The sequence below is a fragment of the Danio rerio genome, chromosome 9 (genome assembly GCF_049306965.1).
Source record: "Danio rerio strain Tuebingen ecotype United States chromosome 9, GRCz12tu, whole genome shotgun sequence".
NCBI classification, from domain to species: domain Eukaryota; kingdom Metazoa; phylum Chordata; class Actinopteri; order Cypriniformes; family Danionidae; genus Danio; species Danio rerio.
The window spans coordinates 22,580,067-22,593,549 of record NC_133184.1 but is presented as its reverse complement, the minus strand read 5'-3'; the positions used below and the strand labels follow the sequence as shown (position 1 = coordinate 22,593,549).

At 39.8% G+C, this 13,483-nt stretch overlaps 1 long non-coding RNA gene across 1 annotated transcript in view; it reads left to right on the top strand.

Annotated features, from left to right (window-relative positions):
- The window catches only part of LOC141376109 (uncharacterized), a 607,180-nt gene that overhangs the window by 160,954 nt on the left and 432,743 nt on the right, over positions 1-13,483 (top strand). The window contains exon 2 of the long non-coding RNA XR_012385312.1: positions 3,869-3,944. This is a non-coding gene — a long non-coding RNA (uncharacterized lncRNA). The remainder of the gene's footprint in view (positions 1-3,868; positions 3,945-13,483) is intronic.

The window sequence follows — 13,483 nt, the reverse complement described above, 5'->3', positions numbered from 1 at the left end:
ACATCTCGCTAGGGTGAATTAATATCTTGTTGTTTAAATTAGAACAACAGTGTCTTTAAGGAAGAAACGCAAAAATGTCTATGAAGGCACACATGTATTTGAGGTATGTGAGCAGACCAGCAGCCGAGAGAAAGAACTTTGTTTGTTATAGGCAAACGCGCACTGAACACTGGTAACATTTCATTGTTTATAAAATGATACTTTGGCCAAAAGTATTAGAAAAACAGAGCACCCATATAGCTACAACAACCTAATGTAAATTGTTAATAATAATGTACTGTGATGCCACTGTTTTAATGATGAACAAATAGCAAATTTGTACACATTTACTTGTCAAATACCCTCCCGTCACCGCATAGTAAATTTCTAATGAATTTGATGTATGATGCTATCTGCTGATACAATTGATCAATTGATACTCTAACAATTTATCACATTACATGGTCACAGAATGATGCATCTTTACACTGACAATGCCTGTATTTGCTAATGTTATAAGCTAGTTATTTTTTTTTATCTAGCATGATGTACCCCCCTCTTGTCTCCACAACACATATAAACATAGTAAAACACGGTTTTGCTACAGCTGTAGTAACTAAAAATGACAGAATCAGGTCTCTTTAGATTTTAAATAAAGTATTAATTATAATAATTATCCATTCATTTTTTTTTCGGCTTAGTCCCTTTATTAATCAGGGGTCGCAACAGTGGAATGAACTGGCAACTTATCCAGCATATGTTTCATGCAGTGGATACCCCTCCAGCTTCAACCCAACACTGGGAAACACCCTATACACTCTTGCATTCACACAAACACAGACACACACACACACACACACACATACACTACAGCCAATTTAGTTTATTCAATTCACCTATAACCCATGTCTTTGGACAGTGGGGGAGACCAGAGAACCCAAAGAAAACATGGAAAGAACATGGAAACTCCACACAGAAATGCCAACTGGCCCAGCTAGCATTTGAACCAGCGACCTTCTTGCTGTCAGGCTATCGTTCTACCCACTGAGCCACCGTGACACCCTATAATAATTATATATAATACAATATAATTTTATAAAGGAAAGTGAGCCTGTGTGCCTGAATGAAAGAGAGAATCACTCCACACAAGCAAACTATGAAATTCGATTGCCAAGTCATTGCAAGACTGATCCAAAATCCATCTGCTGTTTTCATCTCTTCTTACTCCCCGAACTCTCTCAATCCCCCCTGCTAAAATCACCCTGTCCACCCACATGCCCTTTACATGTGGATAAAGCCATTGCAAATTCACACTCTCCCCTGTACTTTTACAAAAAACACCATCTTCGGGGAAGCAGGACAAATTGGAGGTGATTAAACATCATTAAAGGTGCCAAGCGGAAAATCTTTTTGATTCTGACTATTTTCATTCCACTTTCATTTATGCTTTTTTATTTTAGTAACTGTACATTTTGGCAAGTTATTAATCTAATTAAGTGCAGTTTTATAACACAATAAATTTGATTAAAAAATATCATAAAGAAATAAATTGGGAAAAGCTGACAAAAACAAACAGTACTGTGTATAAAACACAACACAGCATTGACTTATTATTTGTTGACCTGGTACAATCACTTTTACATCTGTATTTGTGCTATTCAGGACAAAGGTCATGTGAAACTGAACTCTTGCATGTTACAGGGACATTTATACCCCAATAACTTGAATTTTAGAGGCATATTACCTGCATTCTATAGGCTTCATCACACTCTGAATTGCACAGAAATATCGTGCACACCACCATTCAAATAGCATATTACTGTATATTCAGGGTAGTATGTTGTTACATTATAAATACACTAAATGAAGCATGTTTTTGTAATAACTAATGGATTTAATGTCTTGATAGATGAATTTGTAATATGCGAATTAGTTAATGATGATATAAATCACTTTTATTGCATTTATTTATATTTAATCCCGTCTACAGTTGCAGCAATCCACACACATGCTTCCAGATGAACCTGAGAACTGCGTGAAGAGCCAGATGATGTCGGAGGGAGATTTGAGAAGGCTTATCTTCGGATAGATCTGGCAGTGGGCTGCAGCTGCGCTGAAATGATTTATACGGTCAGAAACACACACACGCTTTCTCTCCCTCTTTCTTAAACACTGCTGTTTCCCCTTCTCTCACATTCACTCATTCTTACCATTTCACATGTTTACAAGAGACTTTCTCTTTTTTTTTCAACGTATGCTCTCTAAACATGCTCTCAACACCCTGGGTATGGCCAGACGCTCACAGTACTCTTAAGTTGTGATGTATCTGGTTCAGACTGGCTGTGAAGAGTAGTTGTGGTCACTGATGAATCGTTAAAAATACCACCAGCACACTGATCGGCCTTCACACTGAAGTCCTTGTGCTCTAATAACATAGTGATGCATGTAAACTGCTCCCATAAAGCATTAACATTTCTGTTATTAGTAGTGCTTCTGGGCATCATATTGCTCAAACTTTAGGCACAGATACCATTCAGTGAAAAATAAGAAGGACAAAACAGGCATGATGTAGTTTTGGATAAAAAAATCTGGCAAAAGCAAAGTTTTCTTGGAGCTTGTTTGTTATTTAAGGTGGTAATACGGTCATGCCCGTAGCCAGGGGGGTTCGGGTGGTTCGGAAGATACACCCCCAACTGATAAAGGTCCAGAATTTGTCATATACATGAGCTGATTTGTCATATTTTGACTGGTAAGCCATCATAAATATTGAATATAACCGATCAAAAAAGCTTTAACACCAAGCAAAATCCTCTGTTGGCTGTCACTTCAGTGTGAATTCAGCTAATCAGCACTGTAAAAAATGCAGGGTTTCACACCATTCATGTTGTTCCAACACTGTTACTATAACCAGCGATCGCTTTCCGGAGATCGCTGGTTTCCACTATACCAGGACTACACTTCTGCATATCCCAGGACTAAATTTTCATACATGCACTTCTCCTAGACACCCATGCTCACTCATCTAACTTGATTGCACTCACCAGCTGAACCCTGTCATAGACTGATAGCATTCCATACATAAGCCACTCATGAACCCATCCAGTTTGCCGAGTCTTGTTTGCTGTACCAGTGACATTACAACGCGTTTCTCCCTGTTTTGTTTCTCCGTGTGTAAACCCTAGCCTGGTTATCCTGTTTAGCCGCCTGCCTTATGACCTATTGCTTGTATATTGACTACGATTCTGGATTTGCCTGCTCATACCTGTTTGTACCTGATTTGACCACTGCTTGCCTGACGCTGAATAAACCTGCATATTGGATCTTACCTCCAGTTGTTTCTGTCACTCCACCCCGGTCGTTACAAACACAAATCGATTTAGTTAACTTAACATTTTTAACAAATATTTGTGAATTGAACATAAATATTAGGTTGTCCCAATAAAATTTCAAGAATTGTGTTGTTTCAGCTCAATTTAAATAGGTTAAATTTTTATAAAATTTTTTTTGGGTGAGTTGGCCAATGATAACAAATATTTTAATTTTACAATCTAAGGTAAGAGAAATCATCTTTAAAAACATTTTAAAAACAAGAAAACATTTTACAGCAAACGTATTCTAAATCTTGCACCTTGTTCTTGAAATAAAAAATGAGCAACAAAAAGATGTGAAGCACCAAAATGGACCATATTAAAATTAATTTGAACACTAATTTGGCTGTTGGTGTTCTCCATGGATTTTCAAATGTACTTTTTTTACAAGAGAGGCTAGAAAATTTGTGAAGCTCTACATCATCATTATTATTATTATTATTATTATTATTATTATTATGTTGTAAAAAAAAATCAAAATGACCAAATTTTGACTGAGAACAGTTGAATGTGCAGGCCAGTTTGTTATGTGCCTAATAAATGACAATAGACCAAAGTTTTCTATTTTTTTTCTAATGATATATGATGTAGTAAAAAGTAAAAAAAAAAAAAAAAGAGGTGTATAACTGCAAAAATGTCCACTTTTTGAGAAAAAAAGAGCCACCCATTTTAGCAGGCTGGCTTTGAGCCTGATAGGTAAAAATCCTTCTGCATTACATTTGCTTGATGTTGGAAACTATATTTACATCCTACAGTATGTTATAAGACTGTAATTTGAATGTCTGTCATCGTATTTTATAAAGCCATTACCCTAAAAATATTATCTTTTTTGTATTATTGCCTATAATTGTGTACAAATTACTGCAGTGAAGGTGCGCACCTCACTTTATCCGGCAAGTGGGAGAAAAGTGAAAATGTTGTAAAGTAAAGTTATGTTTTTACTATCAGAAAACTATGTTTTTGTTGCAGAAAATTGCTAAGCAACACAGTCAAGCATATTTAAAGGCACGGGAAGAAGTATTGGAGGCTGAAAAACATGCTATCACTTTTGACCTTTACTGTATGGTTAAAAAAGGTAGAAATACTCTTGAGTTTTCTCATTTTAATAAGATTAGAATGAAACATACACAAATTTAGTAAAAGTCTGACTACCGGAGCTATTTGAGATTTATTTTAACGAAGGTATTAATTAGTAAAATCTACATTTGTTTTTTGAAAATTAACAAAGGTCTCAGGAGATCGAATAGACAAAAAAGATGCCTCATACACTAGCAGCGACTTTATAGCTGCCTGTCGCTTTGAGTGACGACCTGCTTCAAACGCAGGTCTGTGTAGCTCTATACAGCAGGAATACAACGGGCCTCTGAACAAGCTGAGAGAGGATCATGTGGGCTCTACTGGTGCTCCTATTGACTGTCACTCAAGAAAGTAGTTTTTCATTTGCATAATGTTGGTTGTCAATGTCGCTCATGTAGACGAGGTCACCTGAAGTCGCTGGCTCTCAGTTGAAATGATTGGTCGCTTGTCTCTTTGCAACTGTGAGTCGCTCGTACTGTGAATGAGGCTTTATTAATAGTTAATAACAGAATTCTTATTTGTGAGTGGACTAATTATTTAATGTTGTAAAAGTGTTTGTGTTTACACCGTTCAGTTTTGTGCATGTATGCCCTTTTTTAGAAAGTTTTTGCCCCAACTCCCTTCCACAGTTTTTTTTTAGGAAATGTTTGCTTTAGCACGTAAAAACCATTGAACTACCATTGCTATTTTATTGGTTACATCATAAACCAATGCTATTAGTAATCTGCCTTGTTTGACTATTTTTCAGATTAATTTCTAACATTCAGTCTGTTAAGACAATTCAAGAAAAAACAAAAACACTGAAAAAACTGATTCACAGTGAACATGAAACACATTTTTGTCTGTTGGAAAAAAGTCACTTGCCTTGAGCCACAGACATATTCACATTACAATGTCTTTCATGCATTTTTTGTATCTTTATGTTGTTGAGAGGAAAGGGTGCAATGCATAATTACACATTCCTCTAAACACTGTACTCATCACCATGGGATGTTTGCTAATGGTAAACTGCTACAAACATATTATAAACTTGTTTTTACCACTAAGCAAAGAACTTTGCTGTGAATATATTAGGGCCTTAGAGACATAAACTAAACCCTTATTCTTAAATTAGGTAATTTATTATATGATTTTTTTTTGCCATAAATACAAAAGATGTCTTAGTTCTTTTAGATATTATTATCTGCCAAAACCCCCTTATTTGAAAAGTGTCCTACTTTTGTAGAAGCACAGTAACTTTAGCTGTGTAAAATGTTAAAATCAACAGTGTAAAAGTTTTACTGAAAAGGGTTGCACAGATATAAGTCATTAAAAATGTATTGGTTTGGCACTTAAGATTAAATGGGTACCATATAAACATGTGACTTTCCCTTGCCAGATAGCAACAACCTATCAACCATGTGGTATGGGTAATAATCTAAAGCTGATATCAAGCTTCATTTGACTTCTTAAAAGTGAATGTGAGCTAAATTTATCCTGAGTTGGGGGCCTGCTACGATGCCAGAGAATGTGTAAATGAATAGAAAGTATATGGTGGGAGATCAGTAGGGGCTGATACTACAGTATGCACTTTTCTATTAGCTCGCCTTGCTGTCAGAGGAAAGGAAGGAGAGCAAATGAAAAAGAGTGAGGGCAGGTTTGATGCGGTTAGCAGATGCATGTGCGTTATTGCAGAGCAGGGATTTGGACATTCTCCATATACTACGCTATAAATATCCTCCTGACGTTTATTACTCTCACAAGACTTCAGGTGCTAAAACACTTGGACTCTAGTCAATTTTTCGCCCTTTTTCAGAACCATTAAATTGAAATTAAAACATTTAATTTTCTAATTTAAACTAAAGAAACAGATCGATCACACTGAAAAACGAACTAGGCAGTAAGTAAGCTGGTGTAGGGGTCACAGAAACTAATTTAGAAATGTGAGATAGATACGAAAGCATATCTTAATAGATAAGCATAATCTCTGAAATATTCCATTCAATTGAATGTCACTTCATAAAGTATTCCAAAAGCATTAGCAATGTGCTAAAACAGTGTGTTAAGGCATGCTAGAAGCATGTAGCATTATGCTAAACATGTTAGCTGTGCTAGAACCCTGACTATAAGTCACGTTTGTTTATAATATGCATTGTAGAGAGAACAAAAACTAGTTAAACTGGTATAATTGTATTGGTGTATGTTACATTAAATCATTTAAGAATAATGTAATATTAGTTCTAAAACAAAATGTTTAATATATTATGAACATAGTTTATTACCCCTCACTCTGCAGAAAAGATTGTGAAAATTGTTGAAGAAAAGTATAGATATTTAAATGCATGCAATACTGCATGTATCCAACTGTATGTACTGTATGTGGTGTGCGCGCTTTTTAGCGTCTTGAATGCCTTTCCCGAGCACGTGCCGCTGTCGAGCCACCATCTGTCCGACTGACTGACTGACTGAATGAATGAATGAATGAATAAACCTAACCCTTGACTGTGCGGCCGACCAATCGACTGACCCAACCACCCTACTCCTCTTCCTTCTTCCCTAAACCCAAGCGACGATTTACGAAAGCCGTACAGAAAAAGAAAAGTCCTCTTCTTCTTCGTCTCGTTTTGTAGATGGTCTCGTCACTCATGAACAGATTTTTTTTCTTACTAGTGAATCGAATAGTTTTTCTGCTTACAAAGTCAGCAAATAGCGGATCCACCATGGCTAGACCAACTTGCTCTTATGCCTAATTCAATTCAATTCATTTCAATTCACACTAGCAGTGACTTTGTAGCTGCCTGTTGCTCTGGATGGTGATTGAAAACGTTAGTGGGCATTCCCTCTTTGAGGTTACTTAGATAACGTTTATGGTGATATTTTTACAGAGAGTGAATGAGTTTACATGCTGCTGAAAGTAAACATTGTTCAGAGAAAACAGTAAATATGAATAGAACCAGTACATAAAAGGCTTGATTACGAAGATGGTTAAGAAAAAAGTTTGTTCTCTGTCGTTGCGACTATCTATCTGCTGCAAACGAAGGTCCGTGTAGGTCTACAGCCCGGAGGATACAACCAGCCTCTGCAGGAGCTGAATTAGGATCACCTGAGCTATACTTATAATCCTATTGGCTGTATCTTAAGAAAGTCGCTCTTCATTTGCATAACATTGAAGCATTCTTAACTTTGTCGCAACACTCATCACGTCTACTTTATTGCCAACAGTCGCTGCCGCTTGCGTAAACAGAGGTCGCCAGAAGTCACTCGCTCTCCATTGAAATGAACGGCTGCTGGTCGCTTTGCCGCTGCGATTTGGTTGTAGTATGAACATAACTTTAAAGGCAATGAGAGATAAGACCCTGATTGGTTTAATGCAGGTTACGCCCCACAACACACCCATAACTCATTAAAAGAATAACAATAACACTTTTAGACCATGTGCTGACTGCACTGACTGTTTTTCCAGTTTTTATATTAGCAAAAGTCAATTTGGACACAACATAAGTGTATCTGTGCTGTGTGCTTTAGACCATGTGCTTAGATCCTAAAATAGAGCCCAAAGTGTTTGGATTTAAGTTTATTGTTGACTTGTTTTAAAATACAGATTTTTAAATAGGCAGAACAAACCCCTCCATTGTAGAGCTTCAGTTTTGCTTTGTTAGCCAGTGTTTTGAATTGATGCATCAAAATCCTCCAAAATTAAACCTAATACATTCTTTACCACTGGAAGTCCTTCAGACAAAATTATTCATTGCGCATATTCCCAATTTTTCCCTGGAATACTGTCACATAACCAGCGATCGCTCTCCAGAGATCGCTGGTTCTCACACGAACACTAGGACTACACTTCCGCCTTCTTCTGGACTACATATGCTTAAATGCACTTCTCCCAGACACTCATGCCTGCTCATTCATCTAGCTTGATTACACTCACCAGCTGTACCTTGTCAGAGACTGATAATACACCATTCTTAAGCCACTCATTGACCCATCCTGTTGGCCGAGTCTTGTTAGCTGTTTCAGTAGCATTACGAAGCGTTTTCCCTGTCTTGTTTTCCTGTGTTCCTGTGTGGGGCTATAGAGAGCAAGACCCGCTGGCAACGGGGCTTGCGACCCATTCTCCACAGCCAGCTCACAAGATGGCCGCTCCCAGTCAACCAGCTCACAAGATGGCTTCCAGTCGCAAGTCTGTTCCTGCTCCTGAAAGGCCATCTCCAGTGTTGCCAGATTCTCCAGTGTTGCCAGATCCTCCAGTGCTGCCAGATACTCCAGTGCTACTAGATCATCCAGAGCTGCCAGACCCTCCAGTGCTACCAGAGCCTCCAGTGCTGCCAGAGCCTCCAGTGCTGCCAGAGCCTCCAGAGCTGCCAGATCCTAAAGAGCTGCCAGATCCTCCAGAGCTGCCAGAGTCACTGCCACTGCCAGAGCTACTGCCAGAACCGCTGCCAACGCCAGAGCCACTTCTGCCACTGCCAGAGCTACCACCGCCAGAGCTACCACCATCAGAGCTGCCACCATCAGAGCTGCCAGCGCTGCTGCAAGAGTCGAACGCCGCAGCCAGCGCCGCAGCCAGAGTCGACGCCACAGCCAGAGTCAGCGCCGCAGCCAGAGTCAACGCCGCAGCCAGCGCCGCAACCAGAGTCAACGCCGCAGCCAGCACCGCAGCCAGAGTCGACGCCAAAGCCAGCGCCGCACCCAGAGTCGACGCCGCTGCCAGAGTCGATGCCGCTACCAGAGACAACGCCGCTGCCAGAGTCGCCGCCGCTGCCAGAGTCGCCGCCGCTGCCAGAGCCGCCGCCCCCTAAGCTTCCCGAAAGGCCACAGCTCCTGGCCCGGCCGACCCAAACCCGGCTCCTCGCCTTGCCGGTCCCAGCCCGGCTCCTCGCTGTGCCGGCGCCACCCAGACAGCTTGCCAGTCCGGCGTCATCCAGACTCCTCGCTTTGCCGATCCCAGCCCGGCTCCTCGCCCGGCCGGCGCCACCCAGACGGCTCGCCCTGCCAGCTCCCCACAAGCCTCCTGCCATGCCGGCTTCCCGCAGTGCTCCAGGCCCTCCGCAGTGCCTCGCTCCAGGTCCTCTGCAGCTCCACGCTCCGGGTACACTACAGCTCCACGCTCCAGGTCCTCCGCTGTCACACAATCCAGGTCCACTGCAGCTCCAGGTCCTCCGCTGTCACACAATCCAGGACCACTGCAGATCCACTCTCCGGGTCCTCCGCAGCTCCACGCTCTAGGCTCCCCGCAGCTCCACTCTCCAGGCCCTCCGCAGCTCCACGCTCCAGGCCTTCCGCAGCTCCACGCCCCAGGTACGCCCCAGCTGCATGGTCCTGGCCCTCCTTCCCTCCCCCTGTTCTGTCTCCGCTCCGCCTCCCACCTGAACAGAAGTGGAGTGTCTGGAATCCACTCTAGAGAGGGGGCTATGTCACATAACCAGCGATCGATCTCCAGAGATTGCTGGTTCTCACACGAACACTAGGACTACACTTCCGCCTTCTTCTGGACTACATATGCTTACATGCACTTCTCCCAGAAACTCATGCCTGCTCATTCATCTAGCTTGATTACACTCACCAGCTGTACCTTGTCAGAGACTGATAACACACCATTCTTAAGCCACTCATTGAACCATCCTGTTTGCTGAGTCTTGTTAGCTGTTTCAGTAGCATTACGAAGCGTTTTCCCTGTCTTGTTTTCCTGTTTAGAACTTAGCCTTTTTCATCCATGTTCTCCTGTTTAACCGCCTGCCTTTTGACCTATTGCCTGTATATTGACTACGATTCTGGATTTGCCTGCACATACCCGTTTGTACCTGTTTGACCACTGCTTGCCAAACGCCGAACAAACCTGCATATTGAATCTTACCTCCAGTTGTATCTGTCACTCCCCTCCCGGTCGTTACAAATACTCTGCCAAGCAAAAGTAAAAAAGAATGCACCACGTTTTTTAACACTATCCCATACATCTATTTTTTTCTCTGATGAGTGGCTATTTTTTCAGGTGGGCAGACATCTGTATCCAGGTGGTCTGCACATGCTTTCTAAGAAACATTCTTTTATGCAGGCATGCAGCGTGACACCTCTGTCATCATTCGCTTTTTATACATTGTTTCATTTGTAGGCAGTGGGAGATGCGGTTAAGGGAGGAAGTGCCAAAAATGATTACATTCCATGTTATGCATTTTCCTTCACACTTGTTACCACTTCTGCATTATCCTAAAGCTGCATGAAAAACAAAGTTTATGTGGTCGAACACTGGGAATGTAAGCAGTTGGTTAGGTTAGTGGAGTTTCTGGCCTGTCTGAATGGGGACACAGTTGATTAGAAGTTTGAATCGTATCACAGCTGAAAATGGACTGAGACCACACAAAACCGACATGTAATTTTTGCTCGAACACATTCTCGAGGGAGCTCTTACTAATACCTCCAGGTAATTCACAGCAGCTGTCCACATCTGGGTCAGCAAGAGAGACAAGAGGAAACCAGAGAGATAGAAGAGGCCGATCTGGTGGATTTGGTTTTCTGTGTCACACATATCAGATTAGGAGAGCGTTGGGAATGGACTTAAAGTGTAGGCTATTTATCATGCAAAGATATTAAGTTATTTCAGCCTTAGTACAGTAAACAGAGAGTGTAAGTATCTTTGGAGAACACTGTGATTTGGTCATCTCAATGTTATGATAATCCACCATAGAGAGTGATACATAATTACATTAAGTGAAATACTGGGAAAATACTACTGCAGATGCTAAATTTTATGAATAGAACTTTCCAAGTAAGACCAATGATGTTACATTTTTCTAAATTATTTGAAAGTGCAGGAAATGGGACGTAGAAGCAAGTGGTTTGTTTAGAAGCAATGTACTGACAGTGCAGAGCCAGCAGGCATAGGACATCAACATGATGCTGTACCCCAACGTTGTGGGGATGTTGCATTTTGTTTGGAAATAAAAAATCGGTTTGAAGTCAGAACCCAATGTCAGGCTGACATCAGTGTCCATTGTTCAACCAAAATTCATCCAAATATCAGCGTTATGATGATGTTACACTTTGACATTGTTTGGAAGTTAACACTATGACGTCTATCAGATATTGAATATTGGTTGCCATACCTGATGAATAAATGTCTGTATTTGACGTTGGTTGAAGATGTTTAAGAACATTGGATTTTGGTCACTTTCCAACAGAACCTAAATCAACGATATATCAACTTCAACTGATGTTGTTATTTGATGTCAAAATAGCGTTGTCCTCAGACACTGGCTAAATATTGAATTTTGGCCACTTGACATCACGGCCTAAATCTAACCTAAAATTGACATCTTATGACGTTGTGTGCCTGCTGGGTAGACTAAGCAAGTGTTAATGTGACTACATTTTAAATAAAATAGGGTTAACATTTTAGTTTAGGTCACAATTCATGGTATTAACAAACCCTTAACTAACGCTACTAGCTTATTACACTACTAATTAACCGTTTATTAATAGTTAGTCAGGTAGAAGTTTAGGTTGAGGTTTTGGGTAGGATTAGGGATGTAGAATTAGATTATACTTTAGAACTACTAATGAGGAGTTAATTTCATAATAATAGGCAGGTAATAAGCCAGTAGTTAATAACATAAATTGTGACCTGAACTAAAGTGTTACCAGAAATCATTCTCTATCTGTTCTGAAATGTTTTGAATGCATTGTTATTCTCTATTGAATTGATTCTGAGACAACAACAAATCAACGAACAAATCTATTTTTACCCTGATGGCGCTGTATGCTTTGCAAACAGCCACACTCTGCCAATTCTTCGGTATGTAAAACATCATTAATAAAGTTAATGATTTAATGAAAGTGTTCAGCGAATTACAAGGGGTGTTCATAATGAGCTTTTTACGCTAAACCATACCGAATAAAAGCCATGTTGCTAGTACATTTGACCACTTACAGTAGGTGAGAGTTCAATGTGGCTATTACCGCTGTGGCTTATATTGCCGCCGTTTTAAATGGGCAAGCATGTGTTTTTAATGTATGACTGTAGTTTGTGAATATGCTGCCATGGGGCACAAAGGGACGGGATGCAAACGGACAGAAATAGCCTATACAGCAGCTGTAAATATGCTACTCTACATATAAATGAAGATAAAACGATAAAACAAAGCATTATAATTACTTCATTAATCATAAAAAATTAGTTAACACACTTTAGTATCATTGTAAACTTGTTAAGTGCAATGAGGATTCACTTTGGAAAGTGGAAGAATTAAAAGGCAACTAAAATGATAGCATAAACATTCAATACAAATACATGACAGAATTCTGAAGCGCTCTTTTTCATGCTCATAAAGAGTGTAAGGCTAAATTAGCCTAGATGCCTTCTGCTGTTAAAAACTAAGTTCAGAATCGATTCCAGAGAGAATTTCGATGCATTCCAAAAATCGAAGGGTTGATCAATAAATACATTGATTTATCATCCCATCCTTTATAAAAATGCTAACTTTTTGGCAAGTTTTTGAAATCAATTATGTTATAAACTACAAAAACTCAATTTTGAGAAAACAGACATTATGTGCTTGTGTATTACAGTACAGAATGTGATATGCCTATATAAGCATGAGCACATAGGGTTTTTATTTTTTAGATCTGTGTGAAAGGATCATTTTCACAACTTGTTGACTATAAGCAAAAAAATAAATGAACAATTGTAAAGGCAAACTCTTATTTATTTTTACATAATTGTATAGCTGTTGCCTAGACATGTCTATAATTACTAAAAGAAGCGCCTGGGAAGTGATTAGTGTTTGGAATCAAACTAATGTTTTGATTTTTATTTTCATGGATTCTTACATTGTATCTCATTGTAGTCTGTACATAAGAACTCTGTAGTCATGGTTTCTAAGCATGTGTTCAATTTATTGTTTCGCTGAGAGATTACATTCACTTGCTCCTTGTTTAGATCATGTTTTCCAGTTACTTATAATGTGTTGCCTTTCCTTTTATAAAGCTGTTGAGTTTTTCCTTGCTCTTGCATATTTTTGCTTTTTTGGATTAACTTAGGGCCTACTCACACTATGCCATCCGTACCGTGCCCAGGCCCGTTT